At 31.2% G+C, this 9,643-nt stretch overlaps 1 long non-coding RNA gene across 4 annotated transcripts; it reads left to right on the top strand.

Moving 5' to 3' along the window:
• The first annotated feature begins 1,961 nt into the window (after window positions 1-1,961).
• Window positions 1,962-9,127, top strand: LOC131029804 (uncharacterized). 4 transcript variants are annotated; one of them, XR_009358939.1, is made up of 5 exons: window positions 1,962-2,162; window positions 5,996-6,047; window positions 6,306-8,048; window positions 8,111-8,813; window positions 8,976-9,127. It is a non-coding gene; the product is annotated as an uncharacterized LOC131029804 (long non-coding RNA). The 4 variants fall into 4 exon arrangements; XR_009358938.1 differs by having other exon boundaries at window positions 1,971-2,162; window positions 6,306-6,357; window positions 6,697-8,048; window positions 8,111-9,127; XR_009358937.1 differs by having other exon boundaries at window positions 1,969-2,162; window positions 8,111-9,127.
• The last annotated feature ends 516 nt before the right edge of the window (window positions 9,128-9,643 follow it).

Below are 9,643 nucleotides of genomic sequence, written 5' to 3'. Positions count from 1 at the left end.
AATTAGTCGATTTGTAATGGTTTTCATATTCATGCTTATATCTATCTAACCATACATGTAATGACTTAATTGAAGCGTTGTGTCTTGCAGCTTACAGACTTATTCCACTTTTTCACACACACAACAACCACTAGACTTATAGAATCCACAGGAGGTTGTTAAACCATGTTGCGAATCCCTGTGAGGGACAATGGCCCACTGGCAATAATCCCCCTCCCAGCGTCACTCATCGTGGCCTGCGTGATTCGAACCTGTGACCAAGCTCTGATACCACTTGTTACAAGCTAGGGTTGTTGTTGCACCAAAAGATCGACCTGTCAATGCTCGATACAACCATTCGACTTATAGAATCCACAAGAGGCTGTTAAACCATGTCGTGAATCCCCCCGAGGGACGCTGACCCACTGCCAACACTAACTTCCATGGACTAATGACAAAAGGCTATATACACATTCCTTTTTGAGTTTGATTTCCTCCATAGGACTTATGCCTATAATATATATATGCTCATAGATTGAGGCTATTTCTTGCCACCCTTAAGGTTTTGGCTTTAAGGTGGTTTATGGGACTAGGGGAGGTATAATGGATAGTTGGGCTACTATAAAGGAGAAGTTCCTCCAAAAATACAGAGACTATTATAGAGGAGGTGACAGGAGAGGGGATGATATCTTTAGAATGTGTCATGCCTAAAAAATTTTATAAGAAAATTGAGTCATTTTAATTTTTTTTTATTTCACAATAATTAATAATATGATTATTGTGCTCTAAAATATTGAATATGATTGAATACTCTATTAATCTTCATATTAATATTACTATTAATTATTATAGTATTAACATTTGATTTTAACATTACCTACTTAATAGTATTAACCTTAATATGGTTAATTTTTATGTTTATATGAATAGTAATAACATTTGATTTATTGTATAGTAACATTCTTTGGAACACATTGATGATGGTAATTAAAATAGGGGCAATTTTTACATAAGTAATTGAGTGTTAAAGAAAATACTCATATCCATATGTTCTGCCATAGGCCTCACATTTAATTATTTATTAATAAGGTTTGTACATATATTTAATCTTAGCATGCACCTAATGTAATTCTCTTGTCCTTACTTTATTCCATCCCTTCAAATATTTAAAAATAATTTAATAATGAATTACATACTTGCCAAATACATCGTTAGCTTCCAATGTATTATTATTATTTCTGCCACCATAATATTATAGTGGATATATGTATAAAATTTAAATGTTGTTTTATTTTCTATTTCTTTAATAATATGATGATTCGTATGCTTTTGCTTCAATAAAATGCATCAAGAATTTGATCTAAGCCTTAGAATTTCCTTAATTAATTTTTTTATTAAGTATAACTCTATTTAAATCTTTAGGTTTCTTCCTAAATTTAATAGCTTCACTACTTACATCTTCATTTACATTGATACTTATTTTTTGGTCACTATACTTATTTTTTTAATAGTAGTTATATTTGACGAAAAGAATACTAAAGTCTCCTGAAGAATTTCTCTTAATGTATATCAACAGTACCATTGGTATAAGTATTCATTTTATAGTTATAAATAATATTATAGTTAATATCAATCTTGATATAAATGCCAATATTAATGTACAAAGTACCCGTTTTTAAATTATTGTTAGCATTTCAATGTTGTGCAAAGACAATTTATCTCGCTACCTACATAAGGCACTACTCAACTTGTTCATGATAGTGTATGCAACTACTTAAAGAACATGATTGTTATTTTTCTATTATTAGTTCCTATCTTAAGTAGGGAACTAATGTTTTCATGTCATTCATTTTGTTAGCCAAATCAAATAAAAACAATCTAATGCTAAAGTTTTAAGCATGATTTATTTGATCTGGTGTTTAAATTAATTTTCAATAGTAAGAAAATATAGAAAAATTTAAGTTTAGACCTGTCCTCACCGCAGGTGGTGAAACAATTTCATTAATATTATTTGCTTATTCATTAAATGTTGTGCACAGATCTCATTAATTTTTTAGGGTTAAAAAAAGATTACCGTGCATTTTAGTATTTGCTGCTATAAAGAAGGTTTGGTTGAAAGCATTCCCGTAATCAGGCACTCTGGAGACAACATTGTAGAGAGGGAAACGGATTGATTTATCCAGGTGAGTTTCTAGAAAATTTCATGCTTTAAGATGTAATGTTCTCTGCAATTTCTCTCTCTATTTTCTGATGACCCAAATTCGCAGTGTTGCTTGAGTTTGTTTGTTTTGACCACAATTTTGTCCATTGTACCTTGCATCCATTTGCTGACAAACAAACCTGTGAGGGCAGACTAATCCTAGTCTGCAATAGTTCCATGGCGGCGTGGATAAGCGGGAAACTCAAAATTAAAGAGGGGTCACAGCCAAAATATCTGACAAAAAGGGCTACTGTCGAATCTTCCGCAGCTATTCTGGCAAGAATAAACTTTAAGGGCTAACTATATAATAGCATTGCAAAACCCTGTATGTATGCAGGGTCTTAAAAAACCATGTAATAACAAAGCAAAAAGGCGTAGGAACATAGAAACTGTGAAATAGAAAGCCGTTGTTGAACATCCAGAATGGACCAGGCGGACTTCATGAGACTAAGGTTCTCCTCCTCTGTCAAGTGGACATTAACAACACCGAGCACACGTCCTCTTCCCAGTTGCGTAGGTAGGATAAGAAAGACCTCTTCTTCAATACTATGAAAACCCTTGGCCAGAACAGAAATCGGGTGGCTCTTTCTCTGGTTATGCAGCAAACTCCTGGCCAAATTAGTCATCGAGTACATTACAGTATCTGAATTTTTAGGGTGAAGGTGTATTAAATTCAATATGCAATGGTGGTTTATTTTCATTAGCTGGCTATGTTTTTCAATTTATAAAATGCCCAACGAGAATGCCTCTAAGGAATTTAGGATTTTAATTCTTTATTGTATTCTATACATTGGCTAAGCAGATTACCATAAGAAAATAAGACTCTTTTATTGACAGGAACTTCACAGGTCCAGATGTTCATTTTTATCCTTTTACAGAGTCTTTGAGTTTACATGATTCATTTGTCATTTTCTGAATGCCTTTCCAGATTTTTTAAAATAAATCTATTATGTGCATATACTACAATATTCAGTTTACGAGTAACATTTCATAGCGGCATTCTATCAAACAGTTCACTGTGCCCTGAGGCAGGGAGGATGTTGGCAAAGGTTGTGCAATTTGGCTTTACACCTGTCGATTGCATTTTCTTGAAATTTTCTAAAGCGTTTTCAAGGTATGCATTATGTGCATATCGTGCTATCATGGCATTCCATAAGACCACATTTCTTTTAGGCATTTTGTCAAACAATTAGCATTCTGGGGCCTGATTGGCCTTGTCGCGATTTGCTCACAATGTCAGAAGCTGCGAATATTATTTCCAATATCTTGCTTCTGCACTCACGCATCCTTTATAGTTCAATTCGGGGTCCATATTGATGGATATGGCATCTCTGAATGACACATTTACTGAAGTTTATAGAATGGTTAGGGGAGTCTGTGTTTTCATTTTAAAGATAGTTTTTTTGTCTTCTTAGCAAAACATTTCTTCTGACGGATGAGTTCAGAATAATTTATCACTATTTTCCTTTTCTGATAATTTCATATTCCAGAAAAAGTATTACATAGTAAAACTTTAAATCTTTTTTATAAATATCACTTATGTTATTCTTCATTGAAAAATTTGGGAGTAACATTTATTAATTATTTTAGACAAGCCTATATTGGGTAAGAACCTGATAAAGAAAGTGGTATGAATATTTACTGAAGTTTATAGAATGGTTAGGGGAGTCTGTGTTTTCATTTTAAAGATAGTTTTTTTTGTCTTCTTAGCAAAACATTTCTTCTGACGGATGAGTTCAGAATAATTTATCACTATTTTCCTTTTCTGATAATTTCATATTCCAGAAAAAGTATTACATAGTAAAACTTTAAATCTTTTTTATAAATATCACTTATGTTATTCTTCATTGAAAAATTTGGGAGTAACATTTATTAATTATTTTAGACAAGCCTATATTGGGTAAGAACCTGATAAAGAAAGTGGTATGAATACAATTGTTTTGATGTTTTCAATTATATATTTATCAAAATTACAAACTTCTGAAAAGAATTCAAAAAAATCTTAAACACTTACTTTTTTGCAAAAGTTATCATGACTAGATTTTTGTATTGTATTGAAATTCCAGTATTGTGCTTGTAATGATTATTTTTCTTTTGTTGAGATCCTAGCTTGCATTTGAGGTTATAAGTATTTTAACAATAACTGAGACAACATAGAGAAAAGGATGATTTAATAGTCAAATGTTTCATTACAATTTCCATAGATGCAAAACTTAAGTCTCTTAATCCATGATCATAGATTACCCATTTGTCCATGATGATTACTATATCGATTAATTTATCACTCCTATTCAACACTTTCTTCATGTACATTGGTATCAGCTTACAGGGCCTTCATCTTAGTAGTTGTGCACTTGACAGAGATGGATTTCTATGCATTCAAAGCTTTGGTGGAAATTTGACTGCAACGTTTTTTTTTGTTTTTGAGTCAAATTATATGTGTGATATGAATACTAGATTAATATTTGACAATTAGGAAATATTCATTCATCATGGAAACAAGTTTTTGAAATCATTTGAGATAAATGTTTGATAAATTTGGATGATTCAGGTCTAATATAACAGTAATTCATTATATTTTTGCATAATTAAATGGTGACCTAACATCACAGAAGCAACAATCATTCAAACCATCATCAAGTTCAGAATTTCGCTCATTATGGACTAAATTTTTAGAAAGGAGTGAATGCTCTAATACTGAGCTTAAATAGTACCATTTGAAAAAAAAACTTCCAAAAGAAGGATTACAGAAGCAAATATTTGAGTTCATGAAATGCACTAATCATGCATTTGTTTGCTTGTAGCACAGAAAATTTATGCTTCAAAAACATTCTTAAACCCTAATCAAACTCAAACAGCTAATATTGAGAAGAACCACTTTTCCCCAGCTGCCAAATTGGTGGGGTATCCTCTCGTACTCTTCATCCATCTTTTGCTGCTATAGATGGATCATTTCGAATAATATGATGTTTTATATATGCTTGCATGTCTGCAATCTCCCTAGGTTATCATATCCTAGTTCCTCTGTATTCTTGTTAGCTGCATTTCTTATAAAAAAAGAACATTCAAGTTATAACTTTTTGAATTTCCTTCCGAATAAGATCTCAATACCATAAGTGTCTTCCTTTCTTCCCATCTTGATTCTTTGGTTGGTAGAATAAAATTCTAACCTTGCATCTAAATCATTTGACAAAGGCAAAAAAGGGACATGCTAGATAATTTTATAAATTCCAAGTAATAGAATACTTAAATATTTTTAACAAACACATTTGGGATGATAAATAAGTCACATTATTTTGATTTAACTTTCAATAGTTTTACTTCAATATTATTGAATTATGGTTGTGTTTTTAAGCATTTATTTAGTTAAAAAAATTATAATGTTTATTTGAGTTGTAATTGTATAATAGAAATATAAGATAATTAATAAAAAATAAAAAAATATTTTTTTTCATGAAAATAATCAAATATGAGAGCTAGTTCTTTAATTTAATCTTTAATATTTATATCTTGAAAGGATGTTTTAAATAACTAAATTTATGCATATACTTCTATCTATTTAGTGTTTACTGTTTTATAAGTTTTATTAGCATTTTCATGTTCACATGAAAATGAACAAAAAAACATCTTGTATAGAATTTAAGTTGTTTTGAATTTAATAGGTTTGTTTTTTATTTTACTTAATTTTCAAGGGCGCTGTTGAAATGAATTTTAGAAATTTGTTGTGTTAACTGGGAAGATTTGGAATTATGATTTTTAAGCAAAAACAAATATTTTAAGATGAATTGACAATGTAATTGTGCTTCTGTTTTGCAGGCTATCTTTTGCACAGGGCAACATTCTAGTTTCCACACACTTATTGCTCAAGGTGAGTAATGAATTCTTAAAGTTGTCCCTTGTTTAGTTCTTCAAGCATAATTGCTTTGTTCTTTGTGCATCCATCTGTGGGCTTTCTTGCTCATTTTCATCTCCTTCGATTGCGATTGTCACATTCAACCTATTCAAAAGAGCTATATTTCTGCTACTATATAGGGATTATTTTGGGGAAGATTTGAAATTCTGATTTTTAAGTAAAAACAAATATTTCCAGATGGATTGACAATATAATTGTGCTTTTGTTTTGCAGGCTATCTTTTGTGCAGGGCAACTTTCTAGTTTCCACACACTTACTGCTCAAGGTGAGTAATGAATTCTTAAAGTTGTTCCTTGTTTATTTCTTCAAACATAATTGCTTTCCTCTTTGTCTACATTCCATATTTCTAAGTTGGCACTACTACAAATACAAAGTTTCTTATATTGGTTAACTAGTTTAGTAAAATGCTTGCAAACACTAATCCAAACAAACAAAATGCGTCAGATAACCCAATTATAGTAGAAACATACAAATCACATGACCAACAAAATATGATATCAATTGATGAGGCTTTAGACAAGGTACATTGTTTTTTAATTGATTCATTCAAGTACAAAGTTGGTAACTGCTTATTTGACACAATACATGTCTTGCTTCATTGTAGATATACACCTAATGAACTACGTAATGGTCTTGTGGACCATTTCTTACATTGTCTTCACGAAGGTTGTCTTGTAGCTTTGAAGTCTTTTAAACATGAATTACATCCAACAATACTATATGATTTGCATAATATACATGACATAAATACATATCTATGTAGAATGAGACTTTTGGCAACAGAAATCAATGCCAATGGTGAAATTGGACTTTGGGGTGACACATTTTGTGTCCACTGGTTAGCATGTTGGTTAAATATACCCATATGCATTTGGTCCTTGAAACGCAAAAAACAGATATTTGCATTTCAATAAAGATGCATGTCATGCTCCAATATCAATTCTTTTCCATGACACAAATCCAGCTGCTGGACATTATGAGCCTATCTTTTCAAGGATAAGCACATACAATTGCAAATTGCAGATTGTATAAAATAAGTTTGCCATTTCCAACAAGATCTTCATTCACTACGCACTACTCCTCAAGGTAATGCTAACTTTCCCAAACACATCCATATATCTTGTACTCCTATCATCCTAATTTCTTTATATACCAAACTGAATTATTTTATCAGTTTCTAATGAATTGCTCAATTGAATCGATTTTTTTTTTTACTAATCTTATTACAATGTTATTACTATATTTCATATTTGTCATTGCCATGTCTCAAAGAATTTAGTTCTACCATGGGTATTGTAGACACCCAAAAATGGTCAACGCTTGCGAAGTCATACTTTAACAATTGCGCATTGCCTCATTTTAGGTTTTTGCGTCGCATTAACATTTCTCCTATGTCACGCACATGGTCTTTATCATTTGCGAGCATCGAGTCATTCTTCTACATTCTTCAATCATCTCGTCTTCGAATTTGGTCTTGTCGACAACATTATCCAGTCATGATTTTGATCAATCTTATCATCAATCTTATCATTTTGGACATCGTCAATCCTAATTAGGGTTTTGTCCTCCTGTCAATCTTATCAACTTTATCATCAATCTTATCATTATGGACATCGTCAATCCTAATAAGGGTTTTGTCCTCTTATCAATCTTGCCGTTTTACGACCGATTTGTTATCGATCGTTGTCATGTTCGATATTGTCATTTTGCAATCTATTTTGTCATCAATCCTTGTCTTCTTGTCAATTTTGTCATTTTGCGATTATTTCGCTATCGATCATTGTCTGTCTCAATTATGTCAATTTGGATCAATTTGTCATTGTTCCTCGTCAATTGGCGCATTTATCAATCAAATCATTTTGTCGCATTGGTCATTTATCAATTCAAAATTATGACATTAATTATCTTCAATCAAGACCTAATTGTCATTTTCGCATTTCTAATTCGTCTTCTAAGGTTTTATGATTTATTCATTTAACCAAATTTGTCATTTTCGCATTTCTAATTCGTCTTCTAAGGTTTTATGATTTATTCATTTAACCTAATTTGTCATTTCTTCTCCTAGGGTTACTAAATTATTTATTAATCCTAAGTTACAATTAAATCTTTATTTAATTGGCTAATTATTCTTCCTCTTGTAAATTAATTAATAAATGACAAATTGTTAATTAATTTACCTAATTTCTTCTAGTTCCTAATTTCCTATTTTTCCATCAATTTCTAATTCCTAATTTGTCATCAATTTCAATTTCCTAATTTTTCAAATTTCTAATTCCATTTTCCTCCTATTTCATCTCCTAATTCCATGGGAATGGCATTTCAATTTGTCATGAAATTGTCATAATTGATAATCAATCAATTTTGACATGGAATGTGTCATAAGTTTGTCATCAATTATCAATCAATCAAATTGTGCATGGAAAGTGCATAATTTGTCATATTTTGTCATATTGATTTGCAATTTCCCTTTGAATTGCATCATGCCAATCTTGTCATTTATCCAATTTCTCTATAAATTGGATAATTTTCTTCAATCAATCCCTTGGAATCCTTGAATTTTCGAATTGCTTCATGAATCCCGAATTTCTGTCAAACTACCGAACTTTCGTTTCTAGTACTCTTGAGCTTTTTGCTTTCAATTGTGTGAGCACTTGTAGGTGAGATCCACAAACCCATTGAAGAGGAAAGAACAACAATGGAGCCGCATGGAAGAAGCATATGGTTTGCATGATATTTTCTTTTAAATGCTTCATTTTCATACCTTCATTGAATGTGCTTTAGAATTAGGTTCATTGCAATGAGTATTTTTTTGATTGAGCTATCATGTTTAACGTTTTAATTGATATACTTATCTTGTGATGATTCCTAATTCTTACGCTACAGGTATAGCAATACAGAAACTACTGCTTGATACTTTTTACACCTCCATGACGTATGCAAATGTACATATATTTCTGCAAGCTATTGTTTTATGTGCCTTAAAATGTGATTTTCTGAAATTCTCTCTTGTACTATAGCTCATTGCATTTACAACATGATTGTCCACGATGATTCCAATCAAAGAGATAGGTGCATAACAAGACTCAAAATTTTTACTTTACGGACTTATAAAATAGTTTATTAACTTTCTGTTTGATGCTTCAACTATTAATACGATGCTGATTTCAATTTTCAAAGTTGGTACATGGTTCCATAATCAGAAGAGCTAAATTTTCCTATATGACTTTGGGTTGACATGGGAGAAAATACTTACATAGATTAATACTCTTATTTTGTTCATCTTGCTAACCATAAAATAGACATTTCATGTTGAAGAACAGAACTGTAACATCATTTTTGTTCCTTCAATTTAGTTTGAACAGCTCCATCCAACTCCTCATTGTCATGATAATTAGAAGGGAAAGCGAGAGGATTAATCTTCAATAAGCTTCCTGAATCCCTTTTCGACAATGTACACATCAGATTGAAGTTCTGTTGGAAGGAATAATATAAATTTTATATTTTTAAAGGATTATTTCTGTATATGCTTAATGATTCTTATTGTTTTGCTT

This window comes from Cryptomeria japonica, chromosome 9, assembly GCF_030272615.1.
Source record: "Cryptomeria japonica chromosome 9, Sugi_1.0, whole genome shotgun sequence".
Taxonomy (NCBI): Eukaryota; Viridiplantae; Streptophyta; class Pinopsida; order Cupressales; family Cupressaceae; genus Cryptomeria; species Cryptomeria japonica.
The sequence above is the reverse complement of the archived record's forward strand: the minus strand, read 5'-3'. Positions and strand labels throughout refer to the sequence as shown.